This window comes from Sminthopsis crassicaudata, chromosome 1 (genome assembly GCF_048593235.1).
Source record: "Sminthopsis crassicaudata isolate SCR6 chromosome 1, ASM4859323v1, whole genome shotgun sequence".
NCBI lineage: Eukaryota > Metazoa > Chordata > Mammalia > Dasyuromorphia > Dasyuridae > Sminthopsis > Sminthopsis crassicaudata.
In genome coordinates, this window is record NC_133617.1 from 158,893,236 (window position 1) to 158,915,492 (window position 22,257).

Here is a 22,257-nt window from a genome sequence, read left to right on the forward strand (position 1 = left end):
ACTGTTTCTGTTAAGTAGTCAGTCAAGTCTTTGTAAGTATTAATACACTTGGGAATTAAAATGTGTGCTCCAAAAGTTACCTAAATCTACAAGTAATTCCATTTAAGGTAAAGACAATCCCCTAAGTAGTATTGTATACCTAAAGTAGTAGATAAAGCTGCACCCAAAAGGCATCTTCCTCTTTTTCCTAAGAGGGAAACCCCTCATCAGATTCACTTCCAAAACTGTTAAGTCATAATCAAAAAAGAGAATCTCTTTCCACTTATACTTATTCCTTTTCAAACATTAAAACCTAGGGGAATCTCACCCTGCTTTTTCAGTTCCCCCCATCTAGCAAATTTTGGTCCAATTCTAAAGAAAAAGACAAATCATAGATAAAAAGAGTATGTAGAAATCAAAGATGAGATGTAAAAGCTCTGTTGGAAAATGTGCTCCCCAGGACCTGGAGTTTTATGAGTGTTGATAACCTCCCAGCTGACTTGTTTCCTTTCAACTCTACCTACAAGAAGCATCAACTACTACCAGAAAGAAATTCCCAGGAAAACCAGAAAAACAGGGATTGGAAAAGCAAAGTAGATGTGATTCATATAGTAAGGATCGCTTGTAGAATTCTTATTCTGAGTCCTCACCAAGAGGGCATTCAGGGGCTACTTTAGCGGTCTTGTTCATATCATACCTTCAAATGTTTTAGAAGCTTTTACTTCAAGGCTATATGTGTTTTCCCATCAGTGCTCCTAATCTGGGGCTGATCCTAATGAGTCTAGTGTCTCATCTAATTGACAGACCAATAGATAGTGCAAGATAAGTACTATGCTTGCTCTAATTCTTCTGAAAAATTAGTCCTTTTTTTTTCTCCTCCTCTCCAGGACTTGACAGTGAACTGCAGTCCCTAACAGGCTGGTCTTTGGTACCACTGACTAGAATTTTAAATGTGCCACCTAAATATCTCCTCATAAAATCTAAGAGTTCCCTGCCTGGGAACTCATGTAAGGCCATCACCACATAGTTTAGAAACTCCAGAAGCTTTATTTGGGTACCTTGTTGTGGAATGCACAATCCATGGAAATGCCAGAAATCAAACCAGCTCTTCTAGCTCTCATGGATCATGAAAATGGAGAGAAAGAAAGACTCAAGTTCCTTCTAAAGGGAAGCCTAGTAAAAGTGAAGGTGAAGATAGTTATTATCATTAACTGTACCCTTAAATGCTTTCTATCCACAATGTTGATAAGCAAGTACAAATGAAAACAAAAAATCAGTGTATGAAAGGACCATGTGAAAGTGGGGTTCAGGGAGAAATTTTAACATTCTCAAGACAAACTGTCTCTCTTCCTATCTGGGCAGGTGGCTTATCATTCCTGCAGATCTGTTCCCATTTGTCTCAAGCATTTCTGCTCCCCAAACTTCCAGACCACCCACCAGACCAATGAGCAAACTGATGTGGGGATTTTTGCCAGGACAGGATGACAAGAATTACTGCAGACTGAGTAAAAATTAAACAGGCAAGAATACCTGGGAAAGGACATATATGTAGACTTACCTATTGGCATATATATTGGAATAACCAGCTATGCACAAGCTAGGTAGGTGTGACTTCATCACCAAGCATGTGTGATTACCTGAGGAGTAACACCTTGTGTTGGTGAACACAAAACTCTAGACAGTGATTTCAAAAATTGAATAATTGATTAATTTCCATAGAGTTTAAAATTAAATTAGAGAAAGGCAGAGAAATCAAACTTAAATCAGAGATATGAAATTGACCTAAAGATTAGTCTGATGTAGAATAAAGTTAACAAAACTTGTAGATAAGAGTCATAAATTAGAAAAAGAAATACTTTATTAGATGTCATCAGGGATGAAGATCCACACTCTTTGGGGAGAAACCGATGCCTTGGATAGGCTGTAACCTTGGTAGTACCCAATCAATGGAGAATCAGGGGAGCCACTGGAGTTTTGGGGACAGGGTATAAAAAGGCATGTCTTTTTTAAGTGTACCCAATAGCTTAGCTATCCATTCCTGCAAAAACACAAAATGAAATCCTTTCCTTTATAGTATGGGAGAGGGGGCTTTATAGAATTCTTAGAAAGACAAGTGTCTCTTAGGAGACAATTAAGAGAGTTAAGCATAGTTTACCTTTCAGACTTTTGGAGAAGAGAGGAATTTATTATAAAAAAGAAATAAAGATTATGAAATGCAAAATAGTTAATTTTGATCACATTAAATTTAAAAAAAAAATTGCACAACCAAACCCAATGCAGCCAAGAATCTTAGGGAAGCAGAAATCTGGAGAACAATTTTTATAGGGGCTACCTCACATTTATCAGATTGGCAAAGATGACAGGAAACAATAATGATAAATCTTGGTGGGGATGTGGGAAAACTGGATCACAAATGTATTGTTAGTGGAGTTGTAAACTGATCCAGCCATTCTGGAGAGCAATTATGCCTAAAGGGCTATAAAACTGTACATATCCTTTGATTCAGCAGTGCCACTACTGGATCTGTAATCCAAAGAGATCATAAAAGAAGGAAAAGGACTCACACATTAAAAAAAAAAAAAAAAAAAAAAAAAAAAAAAAAGTTTGTATTAGTTCCTTTTGTGGTGGCAAGGAATTGTAAATAGAATGTGTTAGGATTACTAGGTGCTAACTCAGTTGCCAAGAGAATGGCCTCTTTGGGTTATAGACATTAAGGATTGTTTCTATTTTATCCCTCTAGATAAGGAGGATATGAAAAGATTTACTTTTTCAGTGCCCAGTGTTAGTTTGTCTGAGCCTTGTAAAAGATATGAATGGACAGTTTTACCACAGGGAATGAAAAACAGCCCTACTATGTGCCAAATGTATGTTGCTGCTGCTCTTCCTCCAGTAAGAAAAGCATTTCCAAAAGTAACATTGTTACATTATATGGATGATATTTTGGGATGTGCACCTGAGGAACAAATGTTAGAAGCATGTCTACAAAAGACCATGAAAACACCAAGGAGCTACAAACTGCATATAGCTACGGAAAAAAAATTCTAAGACATGCTCCTTTTCAATATTTAGGATATGAAGTATATCCTAAGGCACTTACACTACAAAAACTTTCTTTAAGAACAGAGAAGTTGGAAATCCTTAAATAATTTCCAAAAATTAATAGGAGATATCCAATGGATGCATCCAGTATTAGGCTTAACTACCAACCAACTGCAACCTCTATATGACATTTTAAGGGGAGACAGTGCTTTAAATTCACCACGCCAGCTTACAAAAGAAGCTAAAGAGGCTTTGAGACAAGTTGAACTGGCTGTATCCAAAGTGGTTGAAAGAGACACTCAAAAACCCTTGGAAATATCAGTTTTTGCTACAAAAGAGGCACCCACAGCAGTCCTTCATCAAGAAGACAGTATGATTGAGTGGGTGAACATCCCAGCACAACCAGAACAAAGCCTTACTCCTTACCCAGTGCTTGTGGCTAGAATTTTATTAAAGGCCATCAAGGGATCAGTACAATTATCTGGGATAAGTCCTGACAAAATATACACATTCTATACTAACACACAACTTAATGTATGCTGCTAGACCATCCCAGAATGGCAAGTTTTATTGGCCACAGCTCCAAATTTTGCACATGGGTCTCCATTAAAGATAACTACATAATTGGTGATGGATTTTTGAAGAAAAGGTTTCTAAGGTTCCTCTTAAAGGACCAGCTATCTTTACAGATGCTGCCAAAGAAAATATTTGTGCTGTATACTCTCATGATTTAACCATAAAGAGAGTAGTCAGAACTCCTTTTCAGTCCACTCAGCAGAATGAATTATTTGCAATCATGCTAGTTCTTACTTATTACCTGGGAGACATAAATACAATTCCTGATTCTGTCTATTCATTAGGTGTGGTACAAAGAATTTCCACAACCCAAATAAACTTTATAGCCTCTAATATTTATCAGCTCTTTAAGGAATTTCAAGAGCAAGTGAGAAAGCATCCAGGCAAGATTTATATCTTGCATGTCCACTCACATAGTGGACTTCCAGGTCCTATTTTTGATGGAAATTCAAAGGCAGATAGCCTTTTAACTATGTTATCCAGTACTCCTTTATTTCAGGAAGCCCAAGAATCTCATTCTAAATATCATCAGGCTGCCCAAGCTTTACATTTACAATTTGGAATAACAAGAGACGAAGCTAGGAGCATAGTAAAAAGCTGTACAACTTGCCTTCCTTTCCATGCTCCTATAATCCATCCAGGGAAGAACCCTCATGGTTTGAGACCCAATGAAATCTGGCAAATGGATGTGACCCACTATAAATCTTTTGGTCGTCTGTCTTTTATCCATGTGGTGGTAGATACCTTTTCAGGATTCACTTTTGCAGTTCCAACAACAAAAGAGACAGCCTGAGTGGTCACTGAATTCCTTATCCAAACATTTGTAATTATGGGTGTGACACAAGAAATAAAAACAGATAATGGACCTGCATATACTTCTAAACATTTTGCATACTTTTGTGCACAGTATAAGATTTTACACACCACTGGCATACTTTTTAATTCTCAAGGTCAGGCAACAGTAGAGAGAAGAAACAGAGACATTAAGACACTCCTCCAAAAACAAAAGAAAGGGGGAGCCACAGGTAACCCTAGAAAACTTCTAAATTTAGTTCTCTATACCACTAATTTTAAAATTTTTGGCTCTGGCAGACAGGTTTTATAACCCACCAGAAGGGCAGTGCCCAGTACAAGCAACTCCACTATCTTTAGATAATTGCCAGGTGATATGGAGAGACCCAAAAAGTGGTGAATGAAAGGGACCAGATTGGTTAACTGCTTGGAGGAGAGGGTTTGCTTGTATTTCTTCAGATGGAGAAGGAATCAGATGGGTGCCAACGAGTCATATTCACCTTGTCCATCAGAGAGAGACAGAAAAAGAGAAAGACCCCAAAACAAAGGAGAAAAATCTAAGAACATCTGAAACTGAAAGAGCATGGCTAATAACAAGACTGTTAAAGGACTTGAAAACCAGCAGAGATCATTGGATTCCTTGAGATGAAAAATTGTTGATGAAGACTATGGTAGGACTTTAAAACTTGCAGGAATTATTGGATTTTTGGCACATGAACTAATGGACAATGGACTTATGGACATGTATAAATTCTCAATTTATGATTATTTGATCATGTTACTTATTACATCACTTCTAGCATGTGTTATGTACTATGTGTTTATGTAATTATGTATAATATCCCCCATATTGATGGATTTATGTATATCTGTTTCAAGGTCATGACCATCCTATGTTCTAAATCAAAAGAAAGGGGAAGATGTTAGGATTACTAGGTGCTAACTTGGTTGTCTAATTTAGCACAGTATTTAACAATTTTCTAGCTCAGAATTCACACTTTTAGGAGGAGTTTACACCTTTAGTCTTCTGAAAGGAGTTTATACCTTCAAAGGAGTTTACACCTTTGGAATACCCACAAGCCCATTCTCTGGGAAGATAGATTTCTTTTTTCTTTTCTTTTTTTTTTTTTCCTGAGGCTGGGGTTAAGTGACTTGCCCAGGGTCACACAGCTAGCAAGTGTTAAGTGTCTGAGACCAGATTTGACCTCCGGTCCTCCTGAATTCAAGGCTGGTGCTCTATCCACTGTGCCACTAGCTGCCCCTCTCTGGGAGGATAAAAGGAGCCAGGATTCAGGAAGAAGAGGATTCCAGATTCTACATTCCCTCTTGCTGGAGGCTCCAGAAGCCTCCCAAGAAATCTGCTTACAGAGAAATCGATTTACAGAAAAGAAACCTCCCAGAGAAGGATTACAATTGAGAGACAGCAGGACACTACATGAATGAGTGCCCATCAATTGAGAGGATGACTGAATAAAATATAAACAATGTGTGTACTGGAATATTATTTTTCTCTAAGAAATGATGAGCATGTTGGTTACAGAAAAGCCAGGAAAGAGATGGACTAATGCTGAATGAAGTGAGTAGAACCAGCAGAACACTATACATAGCACAGCAATATTGGATATGATCATCTCTGTTAGATCTAATTCTTCCTAGCATTGCAATGATCCAAGACAATTCCAATAAAATTTTGATCAAAATTCTATTCTCTTTCAGAGAAAGAATTATGGAGACTGCATGGGGATCAAAGCATACTATTTTCAACTGTTTTTTTTTTCGCTTTCATGGTTTTTCCCCTTTTGCTTTGATTTTTCTCTTTCCCAACATGACTAATGTGGGACATATTTAAAATAATTGTACATGTATAACCTATATGATATTGTTTGCTGTCCCGAGAGAGGGGAAGTAAGGGTGGAATAGAGGAAAAAAATTGGAACTAAAAAGATTACAAAAATGAATGTTGAAAACCATCTTCATCTGTAATTGAAAAAAAAAAATAAAACCATTGAAAAGTGTGGGGAATGGGGCTGGAGAATAAGTAAAAGTCAGCCTCAAACTTTTTTTTTCCAGTCACAATTTTCAACAAATTGCAGGTGAGACAGGAAAAAATTAAATGGGCTTTCAAAGAATCCAGGACTCAGGCAATATCCAATCAAGTAAAGACATTTATTATAATTGATCAAAAATCACACACTTGGGTGGGGAGAGAATATACATCTTTTAGGAATTTACTAGGAGTTATCAGGAGTCAACACCCAGCAAACCAAAACAAGATATTTAAGGAACCAGATTTTATCGCCAGAGAAGTGGATTTTAAGATTATAGGAGTAGTTTGCTAACATGGGGAGGTCTTAAAAGACTTGGTGAAACTACCCATGTGGTTATCCAGAATGCATTCAGAAAAGCCCTACTAATGGGAAAGTATTAATGTATAATAATAATATGATTAGCCTGCCTTCATCATAAGTTTCAACAGACAGCATATAAGGATAGTGGACAAGTGCTATGTTGGTCAAATTAATAAAAAACAATTAAAGAGAATGGTTTAATGTGTTTTTTTACATCATATTGGTGCTTTCTTATTGATTGATTTCTATGGTATGTTTAGACTCCATAGGTGATGAAACTATGGACTGGGTGGACCTGAGTTTGTACCTGTCAACTAGTGACTAAGGATTTATGTGAGGTTTTGGCAGGGGGTGGCAGGGGCAGATTTGGAGTGGAGCAATAATCAGAATCTTATCAAAACAATCTGTTAGTTATAGTTAACTTTGTGCTTCAACTGTTAGAAAATAACCCTTTGTGATTGAGTTTTTTGGGTTTTGTTTTTGGTTTTTGAAGTCAAAAACATAATACAACAATTAACAGTCTACAATCAACAGTCTTACATCATAATTGATGTAAGAAGCAGAGTTTTTGAAAGAAACAAATCAATTTGGTAGAAAATTTCCCCTAACTTGATGCTTTCTCTCTCTATCATTCCTGGTAGCAATTCCCCAGGAGACCACAGGACTGTTTCTTCTTGTGTTAGATAGCTCCACAAAGGGCAGTTATCACAGTGCATTTTACTCCATACATTTTGATGGAGGTGCAGAGAAGTGCTTCTGGCAAAGGGTCATTAATCTTTTTAAACCCTGAATAAATTTTCTGTGTCTCATCTTTTAGAACATGTGCAACATGCTTGGAAAGAGCTTTTCATGCCCAGTTCTAACAAGGATACAGATCCCTCCTTCCTAAGAACAGCCCCAATGCAAATTAAGTTGAAGTCCCAAGTAGGAGTTTTTTCTTCCTGGACTTTCAGATCATTCTGTGTCTTCTTCTGTTACTCAACCTCATCCAAAGTTGCCTTCAAGTGCTGAAATCTTTGTTAACCTCAGGCTCGAGAATTTCTAAGTCTTAACCGCTGCATCATAATCCCTTTCTCCAAACTATCTCACAAATTCTCCTTTTTCTCTCAAACGCCACACGATCTCTTGCCTGGAAAGATTCACTGGCAACTTTTCCCCTGTCGGGTCTAGTTATACCACTGGAGAGAAGGAAATTAGTGCTTTCTTATCCGCCTTCCAAAGGCTTGCTGAGCTTTGCAGTACCAGAAAGCTTCTCCTTTCCGGAGACTCACGGAGGGATCTCGATCCACCCCATTCAATCTGGAGCCCAGCGGTGTCCCTGATGCGGAGAGATGAGCCACCTCCCGAGGCAGCCTTGAGGCCGAGGGTAGATTCGGAGTCGTCAACCTTCTCTCTTTCCTTTTCTCTCCGCAGTCTAGCCCTGGCCGAGCTGGATTCCGTGCGGGCTCCTGTTGCGGTCATCAGCTTCGCTCAGAAGGTGACTGCTTCCCACATGGGCCGCACTCTTGCTGGGGCCCTCATCGCCCCCGCTGCCCAAATCCTCGCTGCAGTGTTTGCGCTTATTTAAAAAAAAAAAAAAAAAAAAAAAAAGATCCACGGAAACATGACTTGTAAAATGAGATCTTCTGTCTCTTAATATTGTCAGACAGGACTTCAACATGGAAAGGTGGTGTGGGGGGAGAGGAGAGGAGAGAGAGGAGGAAAAGTGGAGACATGATTTTAAAATTTACAATTATTAATGCAGTTTTAACTTAATTTTGAGGACTTATTAAAATTTATACTTAAAGCTTTTGGAAGTATACACTCACACATATATTCGCTATATATCCATTTAGGTAGATAAATGTAGATATATCCTAGTTCCAGAGAAAGCAGTCTAATCTTGTTGCTTTCTCAAAGTTTACTACTCAATTAAAAAAAAAAAAAAAACCAACAATTCTACATGTTTACCCTACATCCTCTTTTAAGAATCTATTATCCTCATATCATCCAGAAAAAAGATATTTTAAAGACTTAATGTTATAACATGAGTATTACAATTAGCATACAAATGGCAAGCTTAAGAACTCATACTTAGATGAAAAAAATATTGAGTTGACCAAAAATTCAGATAAAAAATAATATCTTACTATAATACATGCAAATATGAAACTCAGATGTTTTAGATTTAATTTATTAACTAGTAGATTTAATATTACAATAAAAACTTGTTCAATTTACCTACTCTGAAATTGTTATGAACTTGAAATAATCACATTAAAATAATAATATTCTTGAATTTCACACATACCATGAACACATGATGGCTACTTCAAACTTTGATTAGATTGTTTCTAAGATTATCTGTATGCAGATTAGATATCTTCAAATGTTCCTTCAAGGAGCTTTTTAGTGAGTTATTGCTAAAATCATTTCATGTTGCAAATTTATTTACATAGTTTCCTTTAGTAAATATTATATCTTGATACAATATTGTCTTTCTGAAGTTAATATGCATTTCTCCAAAAAGTTTATCCTTTAATGGAATCAAAAACCTTCTCAAATCTCTCCAAAACTCCAAACTCTTGACTTTCAAACCTTCTGCTCCCACTGTCAATGTAAATAGACTCCAACTTTAACTTCTTACCTGTTCTCTCATTTTTTTCCTCTTCCACTGATCTTTGAATAAAGCCTATCCATCTTGAACCTGACTCTTCATTTTACATGCTGATTCATCACTTCTCTTTACCTTCTCCAAGTCTATGTCATCTTATTTCTCATTAATATTCTAGTTTAACATTCTACTGCTATACATTTATATTTTGAGTTGTAAAATCTAATTCGATTTAAGTGATTTATTCACTAGTTTACTTCAACAATTAAATCTTGTTGAATTATTTCAAACTACCTTTATTTTGTTTATTTTCTGGTGGGTAAAATCACTTTTTATTAGAACTGTTAATTGTTGTATCATGTTTTGACTTCAAAAACCAAAAACAAACAACCCAAAAAACTCAATCACCAAGGGTTATTTTCTAACAGTTGAAGCACAAAGGTAACAATTACTAACAGATTCTTTTGATAAGATTTTGATTATTGCTCCACTCCAAACCTGCCCCTCCCACCCCCTGCTAAAACCTCACAGAAATCCTCAGTCACTAGTTGACAGGTACAAACTCAGCTCCACCCAGTCCATAGTTTCATCACCTATGGAATCTAAACATACCATAGAAAGCATGATGTAAATAAACACATCAAACTACTCACTTTAATTAATTTTTCTTAATTTGACCAACATAACACTTTTCCACTATTGTTATTTGATGTTTATTGGAATTTATAATGAAGGCAGGCTAATCATAATATTATTATATATTAAACTTTCCAACTAGTTGGGCTTTTCTGTATGCATTCTGGATAACTACATATGTAGTTTCACCAAGACTCTAAAACCTCCCCATGTTAGCAAACTACTCCTATAATCTTAAAATCCACTTCTCTGTCGATAAAATCTGATTCCTTAAATAGTTTATTTTGCTTTGCTGGGTTGTTGACTCCTGATAACTCCTAGTAAATTCCTAAAAGATGCCCATTCTCTCTCCCTCCCTCCCAATCCAAGTGTGTGTTTCTCAATTAATTATAATAAATGCCTTTACTTGATTGGATATTTCCTGAGTCCCGAATTCTTTCAGGGAGCATACCACAGATTGCATTTAATTTTTTCCTGTCTCACATGCAATTTGTCAGTAAATGATTGGAAAGAAATGTTTGAGGCTGACTTTTACTTATTCTCCACCCCCCTCCCTCAGACTTTTCAAAAGTTTTATTTTTTTTCAATTACAGGTAAAGATGGTTTTTAAGGATTCATTTTTGTAAGCTTTTTAGTTCCAATTTTTTCCTCTATTCCACCCTTACTTCCCCTCCCTCGAGACAGCAAACAATATCATAGATTATACATGTACAATTATTTTAAATTCATTCCACATTAGTTATGTTGGGAAAGAAAATAATCAAAGTAAAAGGGGAAAAACCATGAAAGAGAAAAAATAGTTGAAAATAGTATGCTTCAATCCCCATGCAGTCTCCATAATTCTTTCTCTGAAAGAGAATAGAATTTTGATCACAATTTTATTGGAATTGTCTTGGATCACTGCAATGCTGGCAAGAACTAAGTCTAACAAATAATCATATCCAATATTGCTATGCTGTGTACCATGTTCTGCTTACTTCATTCAGCATTAGTTCATCTCTTTCCCTGGCTTTTCTGTAACCAACTTGCTTATCATTTCTTATAGAGCAGTAATATTCCATTACACTCATACTTTATATTTTATTCAGGCCATCCCCCCGAATTAATGGGCATTCATTCCATTTCCAATTCTTTGCCAGCACGAAAAAAACTAATATAAACCTTTTTTTTTTTTTTTTTTTTTTTTTTTAAATGTGTGAATCCTTTTCCTTTTTATAATCTCTTTGGGTTACAGATCCAGGAGTGGCACTGCTGGATCAAAGGATATGTACAGTTTTATAGCCCTTTAGGCATACTTGCTCTCCAGAATGGCTGGATCAATTTACAACTCCACTAACAATACATTTGTGATCCAGTTTTCCCACGTCCCCTCCAAGATTTATCCTTATTGTTTCCTGTCATCTTTGCCAATCTGATAGATATGAAGTGATCTCAGAGTTATTTTAATTTGCATTTCTCTAATTTCTTCATCTGAAAATGATCTTTTCATTTCTTTGACTTCATATCAATTGGGAAATGACTTATAAATATGACTCGGTTTTCCATATATTTGAGAAATAAGATCTTTTTCAGAAACAGTGGCTATAAAAATTGTTACCAGATTTCTGCTTCCCTAAGATTCTTGGCTGCATTGGGTTTGGTTGTGCAATTTTTAAAAAAATTTAATGTGATCAAAATTAACCATTTTGAATTTTATGATCTTTATTGTTTGATCATAAATTCCTCACTTCTCCAAAGATCTGTCAGGTAAACTATCCTTAGCTTTCCTAATTTTTAATAATATCACCGTTTTGACTTTATCTTGATATAGGGAGAGAGATGCTGGTCTATGCTTACTTTTATTATCTTGTTTCCCCAACAATTCTTGTCAAATAGTGACTTCTTATCCCAGAAGTTGGAGTCAATAGGTTTATTAAACAATAAATTACTATAGTCTTTGACTGTTGTGTCTTGTGTAGCAAACCTAATTAAAGCAAACAACTTGGAAGCTACATTTTTAATCTCTGGAAAATCGAACCTTTAAGAACATTCATTTTGGCTTGAAGCACCAAGAGCCACCTGCATTCTAGCTAACAGAAAAAAGAAAGTTTGAATTTTCAATCTCATATCTTTCTTATCTAATACAGCCTGTATCTCCCTGTTGTTTTCTTCAATATCTTCCCTTCTGGACTATTTGGAGCAAGTCGGCAATCACAGAGATATCCTTATTTCCTCTTAATTTTTTGGCACCCTTTAAATTCTTCTTATTCTCCATGTATTTTATTTGTCTGAGATCTCTCAGACCCCCTTCCCTCACAAGATGCTGACTACCAATGGCAATATGCAATAGGCAATTTTTCTCACCATTGGTTGATGCCACAGTTTCCTGGTCGATAGTCTCCTTTCCTCTTTCTGCATTCATAAACCTTAATCATCAACATAGTCCTAAAGTCCTGAGCATTCAATGAGCTGGGACACATATAGCCAATCTACCACACCATTGATAGCAAAGGGACTAATCTATGTCCTTTGATTATATAGGCTCTTTTTACTCAGGATGTCTGGATCGCAGATAAACACCCGAATTGTAAGAGACAATTTTCTTACAAAGAATGCTAAAGAGCCCCCTCCTCTATAGCATGAAGGAAGGAAAGAATTTCATTTTGTGTTCTTGCAAGAATGGGTGTCTAAGCTATTGGGTACACTTAATAAGACATGCCTTTTTATACCCTGTCCCCAAAACTCAAGTGGCTCCTCTGATTCCCCATTGATTGGGTACTACCAAGGTTATAGCCTATGCAAGGCATCGGTTTCTCCCCAAAGAGTGTGGATCTTCATCTCTGATGACATCTAATAAAGTATTTCTTTTTCTAATTTATGACTCATATCTACAAGTTTTGTTAACTTTATTCCACATCAGATTAATCTTTAGGTTTCAATTTCATATCTAAGATTTAAGTTTGATTTCTCTGCCTTTCTCCAATTTAATTTTAAAATCCATGGAAATTAAGCAATCATCCAATTTTCAAAGTCTCTGTCTAGAATTTTGAATTCACCAGCACAAGGTGTGACCTCTCAGGTAATCACACCTGCTTGGTGATGTCACACCTGCCTAGCCTGTGCATTGTTTGCTATATTCCAATATATATGCCTATAGATAAGTTTACATATATATCCTTTCCCAGGCATTCTTGCCTGCTTAATTTTCCCTCGGTTTGCAGTAATTCCCATCATTCTGTCCTGGCATAACCCCCCACTTCAGTTTGCTCATTGGCTTGGTGGGTAGCCTGGAAGTTTGGGGATCAGAAGTGCTTGAGATGAATGGGAACACAACTGCAGGAATGATAAGCCACCTGCCCAGATAGGAGGAGAGACAATTTGTCTGAGAATGTTAAAATTTCTCCTTGAACCCAACTTTTATATACTGACTAATTTATCTCTTTTTTTGTTTTGTTTTCATTTGTATTTGCTTATCAACATTGTGGATAGAAAGCATTTAAGGGTACAGTTAATGATAACAATCTTCATCTTCACTTTTACTAGGCTTCCCTTTAGAAGTAACCTGAGTCTTTTTGTCTTTCTTTCTCTAGTCTTTTTCTTTCTTTCTCTCCATTTTCATGATCCATGAGAGCTAGAAGAGCTGGTCTTATTTCTGGCATTTCCATGGATTGTGCATTCCACAACAAGGTACCCTAATAAAGCTTCCTGAGTTTCTAAACTGTGGTGATGGCCTTACATCAGTACCCAGGGTACTCTGAGATTTTATCAGGAGATATTTAGGTGGTACATTTAAAATTCTAGCCTTGCAGACTATTTTCTGTTAGGGACTGCAGTTCACTGTCAAGTCCTGGAGAGGGGGAGAAAAAGGTCTAATTTTTTCAGGAGAATTAGAGTAAGCATAGTACTCATTTTGAAATATCTATGGGCTTGTCAATTGGATGAGACACTAGACTCATTAGGATCAGCCCCAGATTAGGAGCACTGATTAAGAAAACAGATGTAGGCTTGAAGTAAAAGCTTCTAAAACATTTGGAGGTAATAATATACGAACAAGACTACTGGAGTAGACCCTCAATGATCTCTTGATGAGAATGTGGAAGAAACATTCTAAAAGGAATCCATACTACTTGAAGTAGCTTCTCCAATACCCTGTTTTTCTGGTTTTCCTGGGAATTTATCTTTGTGGTAGTAGTTGATGCTTATTGTAGATAGAGTTGAAAGTCAGCTGGGAGGTTATTGACACTCATAAAAGCTCCAGGTCCTGGGGAGCACATTTTCCAACAAAGCTTTTACATCTCATCTTTGATTTCTACATGCACTTTTGGTCTGTGATTTGGTTTTTTTTCTTTAGGATTGGACCAAAATTTGCTAGATGAGGAGAACTATAGAAGCAGGGTGAGACTCCCCTAGGTTTTAATATTTGAAAAGGAGAAAGTATAAGTGGAAAGAGATTCTCTTTTTTGATTATGACTTACTTTAGAGTTTTGGAAGTGGAATCTGATAAGGGGTTTCCCTCTCAGGAAAAAGAGCAAGTTGCCTTTTGGGTGGAGCTTTAGATACTACTTTAGGTCTATAACACTAATTAGGGGATTGTCTTTACCTTAAATGGAATCACTTGTAGACTTCAGTAACTTTTTGAGCACACATTTTGATTCCCAAATGTATTAACAGTTTACAAAGGTTTGACTGCCTACTTAACAGAAACACTTTTCCAAATTAAGTCTTACTCACACTCCTATCTTTTCTTTTAGAATGTGGAGAGTTAACACCTAAGACAGACCTTGGTACAGACCAAGACAGCTGTATTTCTCTCACAAGTCTTGCTAACATTTCTTATAAGACTAGATTTTATAGTGGTAAAATTAATTTTGAAATTAAGTGAGTATTTAAGGCTATGATAGGAAAGACTGGATCAAAGTTTCTTAAAAAATAAAAACTCAAAAAACAAACAAATGCTGGGACTTTGGGAACTTTAAATACCTTGCCCAGATGTGAGAGATACTAGGGGAAGGTGAGAAGTAAAGATGGTCACCCAGGTGTAATTTAAACTTCATCTGCAGACTTTAACTTTGAGATGCCATGGAGTGACCTGCCCCTCAAGAAAATTTTTCCCAAGTGGCACTAAATTGGCACTTACCTTCATTTCCTTAAAGTAGTTGTGAAAACTACCCAAAAAAGAAAAAAAAAAATACCTCCCAAGGTGTAAACTCAAAATCAACAGACAGAAAGAAAATCAAATTAAAATTACCTCCTTTAAACTTGTTAACTCGAGTTCAAATCTGGTCTCAGACACTTAACACTTCCTAGCTGTGTGACTCTGGGCAAGTCACTTAACCCCAGCCTCAGGAAAACAAAACAAAACAAAACAAAAAAAACAAACTTGTTAACTCACCCTGGGAGATATAAATACCAAGTGCTGGGAAGTTTCTCCAGACCCTGGCCTGGCTCTCTGGGTGCAGGAGCCTGATGTGCTTTGTGAAGTCTGCCAGCTGTCTATAAAAGAGTAGTGACTTGAGGGAGAAGGTGAATCTCCAAAGGCTGGGCAGTAGCTAAGGCCCAGAGCAACAAGCTAAGGGGAAGGTCTCCTATCTCCCTCGGAAGAGAGAAATAGGGCTTTCCAGCTTGCTAAGGCAGGCCTGTGGCCCTCACTAGATCCAAAGAGCAGCAAAAAGGTGGATGTTTTTCAGTCTGATGATCATCTAGCCTTTTACTGATAATACTTTTGGAGCATTGGTTTGAATAAAAAAGTTTCTGTCCCTTTTTCTCTGATTGAGCCATAGAAGCTGTGGAAATGGGGAAAAGATCTGCATCATGCACGAAAGGTGGGAAGTTCATGAACCCCACTGACCAGGCTCGAAAGGAAGCTCGGAAGAGGGAATTAAAAAAGAACAAGAAACAACGAATGATGGCAAGAGCTGCTGTACTGAAGATGAAGGATCCCAAACAGATTATCTGCGACATTGAGAAATTGGATGAGATGGAGTTTAATCCACTACAGCAGCCACAGCTGAATGAAAATGTGCTCAAAAGTAAACGCAAAAAACTTCAGGAAACTTATCAGAGAATTGTCCGAGTCTACGAAAAGGAAAATCCAGATATAGCAAAAGAACTTGGAAAGTTAGAGGTGCAGTGTGAGCAGAAGAGGGCCCAGCTCAGTCAATACTTTGATGCTGTAAAGAATGCTCAGAATGTTGACGTAGAAAGCATCCCACTGCCCAACATGCCTCATGCTCCTTCTAACATCTCGGTCCAAGGAATGCAGTTGCCTGTTGTTCAGTCATCGTCTGTTCTCAAAAATCTTTCTGCCTATGGACCTCCCACCAGGGCAATTTCTCTTCTTCCTTTGCCTGGACATGGTGTTCCTCCTTTGCCTCCTGGCAAAATTCCTCCAGGCCCACCCCCTGGGCCACCTCCTTTCCAAGTTCTTCAGATGTACAGCCATAAAGTGGGCTTTGCTCTAGAACTTGTTTCTCCTCAGCAGGAGGAGGATAGTTTTTATAGTCCAGAACTTGCTCAAGGATGTCATGGTGATGATGCTTTCAGCACCATTGAAAAAGAAGATTGTTCTCAAGACATGGATCAAGATAAGCATGATAACAGCAGTTGTGACAAATCAGATGTCACCTGGGAAGGGGGTGAGTTCCTTTATGGTGATGAAGAGATGGAGAATAATGAGGGAAAAATCTCAGCTCTCACTGGAAAATCAGGAAAGAAAAAGAAAAACATGAAGCAATTAACACCTCTTCAAGTTACTATGCTTAGAATGGCAGGTCAGGAAATTCCTGAAGAGGGGCAAGAAGCTCAGGTATTTTCAGAGGATGATGATCAGGAGGATTCTGAGGACTCAAAGGACACAAGGCAGCAGCAGCACAAGTCAGTATCTTTTCCTGATGTGACATTCTCATCAACTGCTTCTCAGCAACAGCAACTACCTCCACAGTCTGTTCTTCCTGCCCAAAGACAGTTGCCTGCCATACCAGGACTCCACCCTGCTCCACCACTACTACCAGCTCTTGGGCTCCTTCCTGGTCCACCCCCAGGAGCTACTCCCTTCTTAAGACCACTTGGAATGCCAGGGTTTAGAGGACTTTCACCTAAGGTTTTACTTTCTGGCCATTCTCCTCAAGAGGGACCACCAAGGTTGTGTCCCCCAGAGCCTCTAGCCAGCCCCTTGCCTCCTCCTGAGAAGATAGGCCCACCTTCTGTACTCCAAGCTGGACCTGTTCCATCTGGGCTTTTTCCTTCAGCTCCCTTGCCCAATGCACAGAATTTAAGTTCTCCACCCAATTTGATCCAGAGACCTAAAATGCATGATACTACCGCAGCTACCATTGAGAAGAAAGTCACAGCTATCATCAGTGCCAAGCCACAAATCACCAATCCCAAGGCAGAAATGGTCAGATTTGTGCCCACTGCACTGAGGATTCGACGAGAAAACAAAAGAGCTACTGCTGCTGTTTCCCAAAGGACATCAGAAAAGGATTTTACTATACCCCTTGCCAAAACTGTCCCTCAATCTGGCCCCTCTGCTCCTGTTTCAGGACAGACCAAGGATGATGTGTATAAAGCTTTCATGAAAGAGATGGAGGGGTTACTCTGAATTTATTGGTTTAAAGATCGCAGATATCATAGACTGTCATAGTAGAAAACTTGGTTCCTAAAGGTAGGAGTTCTTATATCTTGGACCCAAGTGCAGAAGAGTTTTACCTGTACTCTATCATAGCGTTTTCTCACTTCAGTGTATTGTTACTTAATAAGTTAATGTTATTTAGCTTTGGTTAGATTTAATTGTACAGAAGATAAAGATGTTCCATACTGAGTAGACTGATAAACTTTTATAGAAGTATTCTTTCATATGTGTCCTATATTCACTCTCACCATTTTCTTTTTCCTTTTGAAGCATGAGATAGACAGGATTTTCCTCAAGTGAGTTGGGTCAGGCACTGGAGGAGAAATTTGTCAGAAATCAAATGTTATCTCTTTTGGGATTTTTAACTTCATTTTTTAATACTTTCCTTGTAATTCTTCTGTAAAAGTTTTACTGATTATAGCATATAGATGGTGTTTTTTCCATTCAATGAAGCAGGATGTCTGGGGGTGGAAACTAGACATATGTGTTAACTAAAATGATTTCTCAGTGACAAAACTAGTTGTGTTCTGTGTCTCTTATATAAGAAATAAATGCTTTACAAAAAAAGGAAGTTTGTTTTCAATCTTGTCTCCAGAGGAAAAACCCAAAGGCTGTAAACCCAAATTGGAAGGCACGATACATTTAGGTGTCCAGATATTCATCTATTAGATAAAAAGGCTGGAAAAGTAGGTGATGGTTTTATGAAGCAGCCACTCTTGCAAAAGAACAAAATTTTTGGTTGAATATATTATTCCCTTGAACAGGGCAAAAGATCATCAGATACTCACTGTGGGGGGGGGGAGGTTGGCATAGAAGATGATGTTTGTCACCTAATTTCATCACTGAACAGAGCTCAATCCCCACATCCCTTATTACTACTATTGGTCTTTCCCTTACATCCATGTAGCATTACCATTGGAACAATGCCTTTTCTTAGTGCAAACAAACTATATCACAGGCTTTTGAAGTTATCCATTCATTAGCTCTGGAAAACATAGCTCGTATAGTGTCCCAACCTTGCTCTCTTGGAACTAGATAAATCAAACCACAAAATAAATAAAAAAGAAGTTAGAGGTAAATGGAAGACTAGAAAAGTTAGGTATGATGCATCTTTGGGGAAAAGTGATTGGAGACAGAAAGGAGTATAATTTCTTGGCAGTTCATGGAACCTACCATGAATTGACCATATGTTAGAACTAAAGATCTCAAAATCTAATGTTAAAAGACAGAAATAGTAAATGCATTGTTTTCAGTCCACGATACAATAAATATTACATTGAATAAAAGGCCAGGGGAAAAATGGACCGAAAAGTAATTAGAAACTAAATAATTTCATCCTAAAGAATGAATTGGTAAAACAGCAAATCATAGATATAATTAATTTCATCCAAGAGAATGACAATAATGAGACAAAATTTGTGGGATGCAGTCAAAGTGGTAATAAGGGGAAATTTTATTTTATTTTATTATTATTGCTTTTTATTTATAAAACATATGCATGGGTAAGTTTGCAACATTGACCCTTGTAAAATCTTCTGTTCCAAATTTTCCCCTTCTTCCCCCTTCCCCCCTTCCCTAGATGGCAGGTAGTGCAATACATATTAAATATGTTAAAGTATATGTGTATGTGTATGTGTGTGTATACACATTTATAGTTATCTTGCTGCACAAGAAAAATCAGATCTAGAAAGAAAGAGGGGAAAAAAAAACCTGAGAAGGAAAACAAAAATGCAAGCAAAGAGTGGAAAATACTATGTTGTATTCCATACTCATTTCCCATAGCTCTCTCTCTGGGTGTAGATGACTCTTCATTCCTGAAGAACTGGAACTGGTTTGAATCATCTCATTGTTGCTGACAGCCAGGTCTATCAGAATTAATCTTTGTATAGTCTTGTTGTTGCCGCATATAATAATCTTAGCATTAGTTCATGTAAGTCTCTAGGAGCCTCTGAAATCATCCTGTTGGTCATTTCTTATAGAAAAATAATATTCTATAACATTCACATATCACAATTTATTCAGCCATTCTCTGATGGGCATCCACTCAGTTTTCAGTTTCTAGACACTACAAATATGACCATCAGAAACATTTTTGCCCATGTGGGTCCCTTTCCCTTCTTTTAGATCTTTGGGATATAAGTCCAGTAGTAACACTGCTGGGTCAAAGGGTATGCACAGTTTGATAACTTTGAGCATAGTTCTAAATTGCTCTCCAGAATGGCTAGACCAGTTCACAGTTCCACCAACAATGTAGCAGTGACCCAGTTTTCCCACCTCCCCTCTAAAATTTGTCATTATCTTTTCCTGAGATATGAGTTCTGAGAAGTGTTTAGTGGTATCTGAGAGTAGTCTAAATTTGCATTTCTCTGATCAGTAGTGATTTGTAGCACCTTTTCATATGACTAGAAATAATTTCAATTTCTTCCTCTGAAAATTGTCTGTTCATATCATTTGACCATTTATCAATTGGGGAATGGCTTGATTTCTTATAAATTTGAGTCAATTCTCTATACATTTTGCAAATGAGGTCTGCATCTTAGAATGTAAAAATGTTCCTTAGTACCTTAGAATGTAAAAATGTCTTCCCAGTTTATCGCTTTTAAGGAGCAATTTTATATCTCTAGATGCTTACTTGCATAAAATAAAGAAAGAAAAGTCAATGAATTGGATTTGTAATTTTAAAAAGCTAGAAAAAGCAAATTAAAAACCCCCAAATATCAAACATGAAATTCTAAAAATAAAAGGAGAGATTAATGAAATTGACACTTAAAAAACCCAAAAAACTATTGAATTAATAAATAAAACCAAGAGTTGACTTTATTGAAAAAAACCTACAAAATAGATTTACCTTTAGGTAATTTGATTAGAAACAGGAAAGAGGAAAATTAAACTGGTAGTCTCAAATATGGAAAAGGAGAACTTTCCATCAATGAAGAAGAAATTAGAACAATAATTAGGAGTTACTTTGCCCAACTTTATGCCAACAAATTTGATAACCTAAGTGAAATGGAGAAATACCTGCAAAAATATAGATTACCTAGATTAACAGGAGAGGAAATAAATTACTTAAATAGTCCCATTTTAGAAAAAGAAATAGAAGCTATTAATAAACTCCCTAAGAAAAAATCTCGAGGGCCAGATAGACTTATGTGAATTTTACCAAACTTTTAAAGAACAATTAACTCCAATTCTATGTAAACTATTTGGAAAAAAATAGGGAATGAAGCACTCCTACAAATTCCTTTTATGACACAGACATGATACTGATACCTAAAGCAGGGAGGAGGAAAATAGAGAAAGAAAATTATAGACCCAATCTCCCTAATGAATATTGATGCAAAAATCATAAATAAAATATTATCAAAGACATTAGAGAGTCATAGCCAGGATAATACACCATGACCAAACAGCATTTATAACAGGAATGCAGGGCTGGTTCAATATTAGGATGATTAGCATAACAGACTATATTAATAATAAAAATAACAAAAACCTATTTATGATTATCTCAATAGCTGCATAAAAAGCATTTGATAAAATCCAACATCCATTCCTATTCAAAATACTAGAGAGTATAAGAATAAATGGAATTTTCCTTAAAAATGCTCAGTAGTATCTATTTAAACCATCAGCAACCATCATAAGTGATGGGAATAAATTGAAACTATTCCCAGTAAGATCAGGAGTGAAACAAGTTTGCCACTAGTACTATAACTTTTCAATATTATATTAGAGAAGACAAAAAGATTAAAGAAATTACAGCAGGTAATGAGGAAACCAAATTATCACTCTTTGCAGATGATATGATGAGATACTTAGAGAACTCTAGAGAATCAACCAATAAACTATTAGAAAGAATCCACAACTTTAGCAAAGTTGCAGGATACAAAATAAACCCACATAAATCATCAGTATTTTTATACATCACTAACAAAATCCAACAGCAAGAGATACAAAGAGAAATTCCATTTAAAATAACTGTCTATAGTCAGGATCTAACTAAAAGAACAAAACTACTAAAAAGCTATTAGAAATAATATACAACTTTATCAACGTTTTAGGGTACAAAATAAATCCAAATAAGTCCTCAGCATTTTCGTACATCACCAACAAAATCCAACAGCAAGAGATACAAAGAAAAATTCTATTAAAAATAACTGTTGATAGTATAAAATATTTGAGAATCTATCTATCAAAGGAAAGTCAGGAATTATATGAGCAAAATTACAAAACACTTGCCACAAAAATAATGTCTTTCCAATTATTTAAATCTGACTTTAAGTGTTTTTGGATAGGCCGAGCGAATATAATAAAGATGACAATACTCCCTAACCTAATCTATTTGTTTAGTGCTATACCAATCAGATTCCCAAGAAACTATTTTAATGACCTAGAAAAAATAACAATAAAATTCATATGGAAGAACAAAAGGTTGAGAATTTCAAGGGAATTAATGGAAAAAAAAAATCAAATGAAGGTGGCCTAGCTGTACCTGATCTAAAACTATATTATAAAGCACCAGTCACCAAAACCATTTGGTATTGGCTAAGAAATAGACTAGTTGATCAGTGGAATAGATTAGGTTCACAGGACAAGATTGTGAATAACTATAGCAATCTAGTGTTTGACAAAGCCAAAGATCCCAACTTTTGGGATAAGAATTTATTATTTGACAAAAACTGCTG

The 22,257-nt window shown here is 36.5% G+C and overlaps 1 pseudogene; it reads left to right on the forward strand.

The window, feature by feature from the left end:
- The first annotated feature begins 15,733 nt into the window (after positions 1-15,733).
- Positions 15,734-17,542, forward strand: LOC141553097 (WW domain-binding protein 11 pseudogene; annotated as a pseudogene).
- The last annotated feature ends 4,715 nt before the right edge of the window (positions 17,543-22,257 follow it).